Raw genomic sequence first — 13,007 nt, 5'->3', positions numbered from 1 at the left:
CATCGTTGAATACCCACGGTTGATTATGATTCCTTCGTCTCTCCATCACCGTCCATTTATAACAATACCCTATCTCGTTCTCATGAATAATGAACGAAGCAATTACATTGGGCGTTCTAGGAAGACCAGAGGCAATTTGTCCAATCATTAAGGCTCTTTCTACACACGTTCATTACACAATTCAAAATGGCGACCATTGCTCAAGTAGTTTGTGAACGATTTGGAATAAGAGAATTGAAGGCATTTAAAATAGATGCATTAGAAAAAGAATGGATATCTGTATATGTGTACATGAAGACAGGCGTGGCAAAAGCATATGCTTTCAAGCTTTTCAAGTATTGTGAACAGAAAAAACACTGTCTCTCCTGCAATGTTTTAATGATATCATTAAGAACAACAATGAAAGAACGCTGTGAGTATTTTCTGTAGTTTGGAATTACTGCGATAAATCCTAATGGGCTATTCTGACTATATCAGTTTTCTTTCTCACCTAGTCCAGACTAATGACATGATATTATTGAAATTGAACCCAGATTCTTAAGATTAAGTACATGTAGTTTGATAATTTCAAGACCAAAAATACAATATGTACATGTAATTGTATATAAGCCACCTCTTCTCATTTTTTTAAATTAACATTTTTAGAGGTAAAACAGAACCAGTACCCAAGAATACACCCATTATGATTATCACAATTTTTTTGATTCGAACGTTTAATCCATGCAGAATAACACATACGATAAATTATTAAGTCCCAATTCAAGTTGAAACTAGTGTTGTCCACGAGGACTTGCCCTACTAATGGTCTTTTTAAAATGACTGTCATACTCGTACTTGATATGAATATTAAATGATATAAATGTACAGTAACGACCCTGGTTTAATGTCATGACGTCCTTTGATGAGGTGTTTCAGTAGAAAATAATTATGAACCATACTCAATATCTTTGGAATTAGATTCTGTGACCATGCTTTTCAAAAACTGATTTTATGTCAAGGGAATGACTCATCCTTGGATCATAAAGTGTCAACCTTGTCATTAAGTAAAGTTATGTGGTCAACTGACTTTGATTCAGGGTCATGGCACCCTCCAACTATGGACAACCTGGTTGGTAAGTAATAGTTATAATAAGTTCGGACATGAAAGTGGAAAAGACATGACAAATACCTATATACCCTCAGAATTTCGTGGATATTTATCCATTCAAGCCACATGTCAGAAGACTGTGTTCTACTCTAGCGTATCCCGTTCTTCTTTAATGTTAAATGATTTTGTTTTCAGGTCCATGCTGATCTTATAACACGTTTAAGCTTGTTTGCCCACTTATTACAGGCAAATCCTTTTACGTTTGGAATGCCCAAGGGTTTAAACCCATCCCTGTACTATTCCTTACGTGTGTTTGACGACAGAAATCTGTATGACTGGTCAGAAATGATTTTGCAGCCATTGCTGTAATAGCAAGGTTAAAGTAATACTACCTTTAAAATAGAAGAGTTCTGTTTCTATAACGATTACTTTGATTGGACAGTAAAAATATTATTATTTCTGAGAACACGTGGATTGGTATGAAAGAACCTATGTGATGGAAAGAGAACGAATCGTAATCAACCTTGGGTATCCGACGATGAGCCCAAGTTGACTTTGTTGATTTTCTAATTAATATTTGTATTTATCTTTTCCATAAAATTAATTCCATATTCTGTAGGGCAAAATGCAGTTTTTCCCTAGTGAGATTTACGCAGATGGACTTAATGATTGATTTTCCAATCATCACAAACTGTTTCATTTGTTCAACCGAATCCAACACTGATGTGTAATTGCATTTCCCCCAAATAGTCCTCTTAAGTCATTTAATGACGAATATTAGTATAGGGATTCAAGCGTTTAAAGCTAGACATTCTTATGAAATTTCAGTATCATATAAATGTTTTTATTCTCTCTCCAGTGAACTGCAAACTGAAATGGTAGAAAATAGGACAGTGAGTTTCAACCAGTTGATCCATTATATATAAAGGCAAGTTGTGCTTTCAACATCATCTTAAGATGTTACATATGTTTAAAGTATATTTACTCGTATTCCTGATTCGATGTTCCGAAACGTCGTCATCTTCAGATTACGGTATTTTTAAGAGAGAATATTTAAATCCCAGGAGTGTGGACCACAGAATGGTAAGCTACAAATAAGAAACTGCTGTCCTGTCTGAAATTATTAAAGCATTTTTCGTGTGTGAAATAATTGGTTTCAAGTTGAACATACCCAGAAATCTTTCCGAAATTGTCACTCAGCAACTACAGAAAACTTGTATCAGCATTATCAAATTAAATATGAATTCAGTTAATCCTAATGATTATGAATTATACATACAAAATATAACAGCACAACAGAGCATGCATGTATGTATGTGCTGCCATACCGCAAAAGGCTGAGGAAGAAATGTACTTATAATCATTGGAAAACCTACTTACCATTGTATGTACATCGAGAGAGAACAGCTTATTTTAATTTGCTAAAAAGGCGAATAATGTATGTCAATAATATAAATGTTTTGTAGCTTTCAGGGACACGTTAAACAACACCTTCAGAGACAATATTTTTGTAGATTCTGTGGTACCTTGTGGTGAAAGAATTACACCAGTTCAAATCATTCAGCGTTGGATTTCGTAAGATCTTTCCTCATTATATATATCATATTTTAGAAATAAATTTTCACATTTTTTAAAAATGTTTTAAAGTTTGATGTTGTCATTAATTCTCTAACTTTCAGTGTATTTAGTACATGACAATTTCTAGAAGCCATAAATTCTTTCCGTAAAGTGGATAGGGATTAACATTCTAAGAGAAAGTGGTATTCGTCGGCTAATTTACCAGTATTACAGAGTGTGCAATTTCTATCATTTGCTGGAATTCCATATCACCTACCTACCTCTGTGGGTAAACAATGGTTTGTTGTTCTGAATTTAACAAGAAGTTTCCAATTTTTTTTTCCCGAAAGAATGCTTTAGTATTTCTCGAAGCCAAAGCTTAGCTTAAATTTTTGATAGATTTGACCCTTTGACAATCATGCATGTCATTAGTCCACTTCTATATAAACTGGTCTTGTAGTCTTTGTTTAATGACAGCAGTAATCCATTTGACATTAAACATTACAGAGCGCTGTCCTGTCCAAAAATTAGAAAAACCACAGGAATCTAAAACATTTCTTATAAAAATCACCCACGAGTCCACTCTCTCATTATTGTGCATGTATCAATTGAATAAATATCTATATACAGTAAACATAGTTTTATTTTCTTGGCCTTGAAACATTTTTGCCCAATAGGAGATCATCCTTGAATATATAGTGACAGACAGAGGAAAATGACCTGATAGACCATATATGCTGACGTACTACTTTTCATTCATAAAATATATTTCAGAAATTTTAAATGTACTCTCTCAATAACATCCAAATTTTCGTACCTCCACATTTCACAGCCATAGAGTAGTACTGGCAATACTGCTTTATCAAACAAATCAAACTGTTGTTCTATAAATGGTAAGTTGAATAGTCTTATTTTTCTAATGATATTGTAAATTGCGTTCTGTGCTTGATTGACTAGATGTTTTTTGGCTTTACAAAAAGATCCACTTCTAGAAAATACAATACCTAAATATTTGAATTCATTCACATTTTCAACAATATTTTTGTTGTAATAATATTTCTAGGCCCTTTTTGAAAACACTAATACCTTTGTTTTCTCAACATTTACATTCAATTTCCTTTGAGAACAGTACACATGAAACTCATCTAATGCTTTTTGAAGGTCATCTGTATTTTCAACGTCCCGCCCGAGAATATTTCACTCATGTTAAACAATATACAATGAATCAATTCTTCCATTTTTGTTGAACTGCCTTTATCCTTCTTATTAAATGTAATATTTTAGGTCTCTGGAGGAGTGTCGGACAACAGCTGTAGCATTTCAACCCACAAAATCCGACTTACCCAAGGGCTTCCTTATCCGGATGTCCACAAATGGTGTGTATGTAATCGTGAGGTCTGGACTATCCAAGAGATTTCTTATCAACTGAAAGGACTAAAGCCAAAAATTATGAAAAATGGCCCTGACTCCAAATTTTTTAATTTTGTGAGGGTAAAAAGGCTATGACATCTGCTTCCTAAAACAATTTACTTTTTGTCATTTCGTCCACACACTTTCTTTTTACGGACTTCAAAGTGCAGCAATGAAATAAAGGCATTGACGTTTTAATGATTGTAGAATAAACTGTATCAATCACAAAAATAATAGCGTAAATTGATTCCAATGCAAAAGAGAGAGAGAGAGAGAGAGAGAGAGAGAGAGAGAGAGAGAGAGAGGCGGACATCCATGAAACCACTATATAAATTATCTCCAGGATCCAACATAAGTTAAGGTTCATTCTAGAAAATAACGCCTCTGTATTGAATTTTGAATTTACAAGAGACCTTAGGGAATTAAGATGACATTTCAGTATGTTGATCCTCATCCCACTGAGGGATTTTTCGTCGGGCGCCAACAAACACATCTTTCTGACAGTTACTTCATCGTATGTCGCCAGAAGGACCCCCGTAACCTTGACAACGCCATCAAACAAGCTCTACGGGCTCTTCATCTGGATATTCGGGACTTTTATGTAAAATCAAAGGACCTCGGTAATACATGCATTGGATTCGACATACAAACGTCTTCAACACATAGGAGTCTTGAAACATCCATAAATAATTCAAATCCTTCGTTTTTATTTTAGGTTGTGAAAGGAGAGAAGAGAATGGAATTAATCTGTAAAAACCAAAATAAACTTAGCGTGAGTCAACGATAGCGATAACGTTTTGGTTCTTTTAAATCCAATAAGGATGCAAAATGTCTTCTGTCATTTGAATATGCTTGTTCAGGTGTGAATTCGCTAAATGAACAAGTAAACCAGGGAAAAGAGTCGTGGGTTACATACTGTGGTTTGTATTTCAGGCGCGTCGGCAAGTTTTTGACATTGGGGCGACGAACTGGATTTTAAAAAAAAGGGGGGGGGGTGTAACGTATTTTAGCTAGTATGTACATATATTCACCAACACCCCATGTTTTCCTAATACATATCTTTTCATCTATTGAAAAAATTGCAATATTTGTCTTCAATTCAAACATTTAATAACTTAAGTAATATCAAGGAAGTTGTATGCAAGTTAAACACATTAAACTCATTTTTATCAAATTATATAAATGTACATTGATTCATTGAACAGTTCAGATACGTCCAAAAATAAGTCCTCGTCCATCCTGCGCTGAGACAAACTCTTCAGCGACTTCTGATATGTCCATTTTATCCGTAGCTTCCCTGTGGGTGTGTAGAATCATCAAGTGATTAAGCCTCTCCTGTGTCATAGTCGCACGAAGATAGGTCTTGACTCGGCGCAGTGCAGAGAATGTCCGCTCACTTGTGGTATTAGTGGCTGGCATCACTAAAATGAGTCTTAAAAGAGTTACAATCTCCGAGAACAGACATTTGGTAGCTGGAGGCATTTCAGACACCAACTTTACCAAATACGAAATAGACACAACACTAGTTGATGAATTGCTCAAGCTGTTTCTCGCGAATGATGTGAATGTTTCCAGCTGCGAAGATAGAGATGTCTTGTCCAAATCATCACAGTAAAATTTTATCACGAAGTCCAGATCTTCTGTGTATGTCTTGTCACCACGCACATACTTCAAAAGAACGTCCTCTAGATGGCGGTACACTTGGTAGCCCGACTGGTCAAAACGATCCTTCACACAATTGACTACTAAATCTAAAGCCTCAAAATACTGTTGTCTATAGAGGTCTTTTTCTGATGCTGCAAACTCTGGAGGGGCGTTTCCGGTTTCTTCGCCTTGGCAAAGTTGGCTCATTGACATGTCGTATCCCAGGGACACTCCAAAGAGGAAGTCAAAACTTTCACACCAATGATCCTTGAACGGGTTTCGGCATCCTTTGTGCATTCGTAGCAGGTCTCCCACAAAGACTGAAGGACAGAGTAATTTTTCAAGACACTAATCAAGCTAGCAGCTCTAACAGTCCATCGAGTGGGGCATATCACACGGAATCCTGGTGTATCTGGTGCCATCTCGCGCTTCAGCTGCTCGAGTATGGTGTCCCTCCTAGGCGAATATTTGATGAGTTTTGACATTTCAAACACAGTATCTAAGGCATCACGCATCACCTTTGATATTTTCACGGTATCGCCAACGGCCAGGTTGAGTGAGTGTCCATAACAATGTGTGTATATTGACCTTGCTTCTTTTCTGGTGATGTTAGCAGCCACACCCTTTTTTAGCTCAGGACATGTTGCTGGCTCCATCATAACACTACCCACGGCACTTATTCAAAGAAATGTTCATCCGCATTAGTGTATCCAAAATTACATTGGTCAGTGTTGTAGCGTTGATGGAAGGCACCATACAGTCCAATGAAGTCTTCATGCACATGCACATTTAAATCCCTGTCAACATGACGAATAACAATCACAACTTGTTCACAGTTAGACTGATCTGTTGTCTCATCAACCATGATGGAGAAATAACCATTCTCTCTGATGTTCGATGCCACGTCCCGCAATATCTTCAAAGCCATCACTTGTAGCATTTCATTCTGGATCATGGAATAAATTAAAACATATAAAATAATCTCATACACATACCTCGTCATAATGCAACCATGGGTATGGTTTGAACCAGGAGTTGAACGAACGTAGTTCTGGATTCTTTTTGCCGAAAGACCGCTTTGGAAATTTAAAATTAGCAGGTTGATTAATACGTGTTAATCCGTCCATTTTTCAAATCAAAATGCAGGAATATATCTGACAAAAGTAAACAAAAAATCTCAAAAAGTTGTTTTTTTTTTATAAAAAAAATTCTTTTTTTTTTTCAAAATTATTGGGGCGGCGACTGCCGCCCCTTTGCCGACACCCCTGAATTTTGAGTTTATTTTCATGCCTATATACATTCCTCTGTATTGATACATGAAATTTCTGCATTGTACCTCAAGTACCACTTCCATTGTGGTTTGAGCGAATAAAATGAATGAATGAATGAATGAGTCACGTGATTTGCTCTTCATCAGCTGAAAAATGATGGATATTACCCGTAATGCTTCTGGAACAGTGCCGCCGTCACAGATAAATAAATGTTTTATGGACAGCTAAATTGCATAGATACATGTAATGAAAGCCATATCTTTATTCATGGACGTACTGATATACATGTACTCCATAAATTGATATTGTATTGAACATGCAGTTCATGAATTTAAAAACATACTAGATATGAGTTGTCATTGCTGAACACCACATTTTTGTTTCAAATTCAGAGGGAAAAAAATAAGAAATTATAGTAGAGCTACATTCCCCTCAGAGACTTTTGTTTTATGACAGCAGGTTCAATGGTTTCACCGTAACACTTGCACATTGACATTTTTGATAGATTATCATAGAAATGAATGTTTCGGTAAAGTCACAGATCAGACTGATACACGTATATGTCAATTTAAAAGATTTAAGGAAAGGTAAAGAATTTTCTCTACCTCGAAAATCACCGACCCTTGTCGAAGTCCCACATTCGTTGTCAGCTCTTCCAGCTAAAATGACAAACAGTTATTGAGCCATATCGGTGTTTGTCGACGGCTGTACAAAATGGAGAAAGATCACGAAAACAAGGTAAGGAAAAACTACGAATAATGTACGTATAAGTACGAACACCGTATATATAAAAGCAGAAACACTCCATGTGTACACAAGTACGGACACTATGTGTTAGCCTCTATTTGATTTGGGGAAACATCTCGGTCGTATGACTTTATACACAAGTACGGACACTATGTGCTAGCTTCTGTTTGATTTGGGGAAACATCTCGGTCGTATGGCTTTCGGATTGTCCTCTTTTCTTGGGGGTTTGGGTTTTGAATTTATATGTATAAATTAATGGCGATTTGATTTCTAGTATTGAGCAAAGACGCGGGGTCGATCAATACACGAGAGACTGTTTATTTAATTTACAACATTGAAAACGATTAGGAGGGTACATATTTCTGTCAACAATATATGGCCATGAAAGTCACTAGGTGCAATTCAGTCTTTTTCTTAACACAAATAATTAATGATATACCCTATCCTAACGTTAACCCTATCGCCATTCTTAACCCTAACACTGACCCTATCCTACATCCGTTTGTAGAATGTAGGGAATACCCTATCCTACAACATCAGTGTGTAGAGTGTGGGGGATACCCTACAACATCAGTGTGTAGAGTGTGGGGGATACCCTACAACCTCAGTGTGTAGAGTGTGGGGGATACCCTATCCTACAACATCAGTGTGTAGAGTGTGGGGGATATCCTATCCTACAACATCAATGTGTAGAGTGTGGGGGATACCCTATCCTACAACATCAGTGTGCAGAGTGTGGGGGATACCCTATCCTACAACATCAGTGTGCAGAGTGTGGGGGATACCCTATCCTACAACATCAGTGTGTAGAGTGTGGGGATACCCTATCCTACAACATCAGTGTGTAGAGTGTGGGGGATACCCTACCCTACAACATCAGTGTGTAGAGTGTGAGAGATACCCTATCCTACAACATCAGTGTGTAGAGTGTGGGGGATTCCCTACAACATCAGTGTGTAGAGTGTGGAAGATACCCTATCCTACAACATCAGTGTGTAGAGTGTGGGGGATATCCTATCCTACAACATCAGTATGTAGAGTGTGGGGGATACCCTATCCTACAACATCAGTATGTAGACTGTGAGAGATACCCTATCCTACAACATCAGTGTGTAGAGTGTGGGGGATATCCTATCCTACAACATCAGTATATAGAGTGTGGGGGATACCCTATCCTACAACATCAGTATGTAGAGTGTGGGAGATACCCTATCCTACAACATCAGTGTGTAGAGTGTGGGGGATATCCTATCCTACAACATCAGTATATAGAGTGTGGGGGATACCCTATCCTACAACATCAGTATGTAGAGTGTGGGAGATACCCTATCCTACAACATCAGTGTGTAGAGTGTGGAAGATACCCTATCCCACAACATCAGTGTGTAGAGTGTGGGGGATATCCTATCCTACAACATCAGTATGTAGAGTGTGGGCGATACCATATCCTACAACATCAGTATGTAGAGTGTGGGAGATACCCTATCCTACAACATCAGTGTGTAGAGTGTGGGGGATATCCTATCCTACAACATCAGTATGTAGAGTGTGGGGGATACCCTATCCTACAACATCAGTGTGTAGAGTGTGGGGGATATCCTATCCTACAACATCAGTGTGTAGAGTGTGGGGGATACTCTATCCTACAACATCAGTGTGTAGAGTGTTGGGGATACCCTACAACATCAGTATGTAGAGTGTGGGAGATACCCTATCCTACAACATCAGTATGTAGAGTGTGGGGGATATCCTATCCTACAACATCAGTGTGTAGAGTGTGAGAGATACCCTGTCCTACAACATCAGTGTGTAGAGTGTGGATGATACCCTATCCTACAACATCAGTGTGTAGAGTGTGAGAGATACCCTACAACATCAGTGTGTAGAGTGTGGGGGATATCCTATCCTACAACATCAGTGTGCAGAGTGTGAGAGATACCCTGTCCTACAACATCAGTGTGTAGAATGTGGGGGATACCCTGTCCTACAACATCAGTGTGTAGAGTGTGGGGGATACCCTATCCTACAACATCAGTGTGTACAGTGTGGGGGATACCCTATCCTACAACATCAGTGGGTAGAGTGTGGGGGATACCCTATCCTACAACATCAGTGGGTAGAGTGTGGGGGATACTCTATCCTACAACATCAGTGTGTAGAGTGTGGGGGATACCCTACAACATCAGTGTGTAAAGTGTGGGGGATATCCTACAACATCAGTGTGTAGAGTGTGAGAGATACCCTATCCTACAACATCAGTGTGTAGAGTGTGGGGGATACCCTATCCTACAACATCAGTGTGTAGAGTGTGGGGGATATCCTATCCTACAACATCAATGTGTAGAGTGTGGGGGATACCCTATCCTACAACATCAGTGTGTAGAGTGTGGGGGATACCCTATCCTACAACATCAGTGTGTAGAGTGTGGGGATACCCTATCCTACAACATCAGTGTGTAGAGTGTGGGGGATACCCTATCCTACAACATCAGTGTGTAGAGTGTGAGAGATACCCTATCCTACAACATCAGTGTGTAGAGTGTGGGGGATTCCCTACAACATCAGTGTGTAGAGTGTGGAAGATACCCTATCCTACAACATCAGTGTGTAGAGTGTGGGGGATATCCTATCCTACAACATCAGTATGTAGAGTGTAGGGGATACCCTATCCTACAACATCAGTGTGTAGAGTGTGGGGGATTCCCTACAACATCAGTGTGTAGAGTGTGAGAGATACCCTATCCTACAACATCAGTGTGTAGAGTGTGGGGGATACCCTATCCTACAACATCAGTGTGTAGAGTGTGGGAGATACCCTATCCTACAACATCAGTGTGTAGAGTGTGGGGGATACCCTATCCTACAACATCAGTGTGTAGAGTGTGGGGGATACCCTATCCTACAACATCAGTGGGTAGAGTGTGGGGGATACCCTATCCTACAACATCAGTGTGTAGAGTGTGGGTGATACCCTATCCTACAACATCAGTGTGTAGAGTGTGGGGGATACCCTATCCTACAACATCAGTGTGTAGAATGTGGGGGATACCCTATCCTACAACATCAGTTTTTAGAGTGTGGGAGATACCCTATCCTACAACATCAGTGTGTAGAGTGTGGGAGATACCCTATCCTACAACATCAGTGTGTAGAGTGTGGGGGATACCCTATCCTACAACATCAGTGAGTAGAGTGTGGGGGATACCCTACAACATCAGTGTGTAGAGTGTGGGAGATACCCTATCCTACAACATCAGTATGTACATGTACATACCTACATGTACCTACCTACCTTCCTACCTTATTACCTATCTACCTACCTGTTTCATTAAATTTGCTGCGTTACGACCCTTTGACATAGATAATTAATGGAAATACTCATCTTTACGCATTTTCCATCATGCTTGCAGATATTCATGTGATATTTGCTTTTACCATGACATGATACAGTTCAAGTTCACATTATGTAACGGTCAATTTCTTTTTTACCGAGTTATGGCCCTTGTACTTTGAAAATATTTGCAGCTGGAGATAATTTTACTCTATTTCTAGAGGGAATTTTTAACAAATTATGCATGAAGTTTGCATTATGTTTTCGTCAAAAGTAGGGGACTATGTTTTGCCATGCAATTATCTCAGAATGCTTGTTTGTGTAGTTGTAGAAACGATCTGGATATTTGGTAGAGTGTACATTTATATCCTTTCGTTCTTTTGTTTATAAAGGTGCCGAGAGTTCAAATACAGGATGAATTTATGAGTCCGGATAGACCCCTGACGTCATCTGAGCGTGTTCTATTTGGAATGCTGGTGTTTTTCATGTACAGCGTGTTTATCGTGGCTGTAAGCCTCACAGCACATTACAACCAATGAACGAAACAATTCACTTTGCTCGAGATGGATAACAACTTATATTATGTGTAGCCGGAATGAGTCATCTAACAAATCGTCAAAGTTTACCAAGCTGATCTTGGAATGGATATTTTTACCCTGTGATTTGAACCATTTGCTTGTATATCAGTTGCTGACCTACTAGCCTCGTTATGAAATTTTCAAGGAGATTAACTCATATTGTATAGATATGATGTATTTGTGTTAAATAAAAATAGAATCGAATCGCTTAAAAGTAATTTTGGCAAGGAAGCAAACACACACGTGTTGTCAGTGATCACGCTGATCCTAGAACCCATCTTGTCCATCAAACACATATAATTTTATTCTTTGAACTGATACGGTTACCATAGAAACTTATAGCTTTGACAAAATTACAGAGGATCATGTTTGTGACTCTTTCCCACTTTTTTAATAACATCAATTATGTAATTATCACCGAAATGGAAATAAACTTTTATTACCATGATGTACCACATTGCTAACAACATTGTGAACATGCCATCCATCCCTCTACAACCTACTGGAACAGCAACAGGAGGTCATACAAAACGGTTTCTACAACCATTCTGCCACATCAAAAGTTACCAGGATTCATTTTCCCAACCACTATTTCCCTTTGGACATTGTGGACACCGATTCACTTGAGACTTTCAAAGTCCGAATCGGCGAACTTATGACACTGTGAATAGAGAAATTCTTTTTGTCCAGTTTTTCATCCCAAAAGTCCTTCACCATAAGATTTTAACCTTTTATTTCTATACGACTCTGCTCTGAGTGGATTGTATGTTGTGAGAGAACTATGGCTAGTATGGTTGTCACTGCTCGCTGTAAATTTATAATAATTTTCTTTTATACCTGTATTTGCATATTGTCAAACTAATGAAATAATTAATGATGAGGAGGCTGTTTGTGAAACACCCGACTCTACTTTTCGTGTTGTCTGTTTAGCATTACAGTCAAGATAGCACATACGTCTGATTTCATTCATTGTCTTTATGAATGACAACAGCTGGTAAAATGTATGACACTTAATTATGATGAGATGCAAGTCCGCTACGGTCACTCCGGGTCAATATAGATTTTTTTTTTTATAACAAAACGTTTTATCACCCCCTTGTAAACAAAAGGAGGGGGTATATTAATATCTATAAAACCCCTGTCTGTCCTATATTTCATTGAAGGATATAGTGTTATTTTGATTATTTGCATACGTAATGGATCTAATAACGACTTACTCCAGTTGGGATGAGTGTATCCTTTTCATAATTTGCCCTCATCGCGCAATACCAGGTTATGTCATTATACCCCCCCCCCCCAAATATTTCTTATCTAAAGAAGAAGTAATTTTCATTTCCATCATTTTCAGCAAACGTGATGGGCGTTACTCATCTTTCCTCTGC

General features: G+C 38.3%; 1 long non-coding RNA gene across 1 annotated transcript; it reads left to right on the top strand.

Annotated features, from left to right (window-relative positions):
- Nucleotides 1-7,436: 7,436 nt before the first annotated feature.
- LOC125658469 (uncharacterized) lies at nucleotides 7,437-12,591 on the top strand. Its single transcript, XR_007363755.2, has 2 exons — nucleotides 7,437-7,707; nucleotides 11,440-12,591. It is a non-coding gene; the product is annotated as an uncharacterized LOC125658469 (long non-coding RNA).
- The last annotated feature ends 416 nt before the right edge of the window (nucleotides 12,592-13,007 follow it).

Source organism: Ostrea edulis, chromosome 9 (genome assembly GCF_947568905.1).
Source record: "Ostrea edulis chromosome 9, xbOstEdul1.1, whole genome shotgun sequence".
Classification (NCBI taxonomy): Eukaryota; Metazoa; Mollusca; class Bivalvia; order Ostreida; family Ostreidae; genus Ostrea; species Ostrea edulis.
This window is presented reverse-complemented; position numbering and strand designations above follow the sequence as displayed.